Source organism: Prinia subflava, chromosome 1 (assembly GCF_021018805.1).
Source record: "Prinia subflava isolate CZ2003 ecotype Zambia chromosome 1, Cam_Psub_1.2, whole genome shotgun sequence".
NCBI lineage: Eukaryota > Metazoa > Chordata > Aves > Passeriformes > Cisticolidae > Prinia > Prinia subflava.
The window spans coordinates 112,315,342-112,316,142 of NC_086247.1; positions in this window are offsets into that span (position 1 = coordinate 112,315,342).

Consider the following 801-nt stretch of genomic DNA (forward strand, 5'->3'; position numbering starts at 1 on the left):
CTTTCATTGAAGCCATGGTGTTCTTGTTTGTTTACAGTTATATGTAAAGATGTGGTGTAAAACATCTTAAAATACACTTTTATATTTTCACCTCTCAGTGAGTAACATCTCTGGCAGATACTTAAACTTCCTTAAAACATGTTTCTGGAAGGAAGAGAATAAGTCTGCAGTGTTTGTTCCTAGGAGTGAAACTAGCTTATCTGACTTGGGTGGTTTGTGCTGCAATGTTTTCAAAGCACGCTCGTTACACTAAGGATCCTGCTGCTGGCTGCAGTGTTTTGTCTAAGTAGTAGTTGACCAAGGTTAGGACTTAAGTTTTCAGTACACAAATGCTGAACAACATCACTTTTTCCTCTGTGAAATTTGTGATTACTTTTTACTTACAGCCTCAGACTAGGAAATGTAAAAGGAATGTCCTGATCAAATGATTGCCAAGACACTTTAATGAGTTCAGGTTTTCTAGGATTTTTTTAAAATCAGTCTTATATTATTTTCTCTGATTAGTTAGAAATCTCTGTGTTTTGAGCATGGTGGTACTTTTCTTCCCCAGTTCCTGCATTCTGTAGTGGTCCTAAGAGAATTCACAGAATGGGTCAGGTTGGAAGGGACCACAGTGGGGTCACCTGCTCCAACCTCCCTGCTCAAGCAGGGATTGTTGTCCACAATCTCTGGGCAACCTGTTCCAGTGCTTGGTTATCTGCACAGTAATGTTCTTCCCATTCCAGCAGAGCTTCCTGTGCATCACTTTCTGGCTGTTGCTTCTTGCCCTATTGCTGGGCACCACCAAGGAGAGCCTGGCTC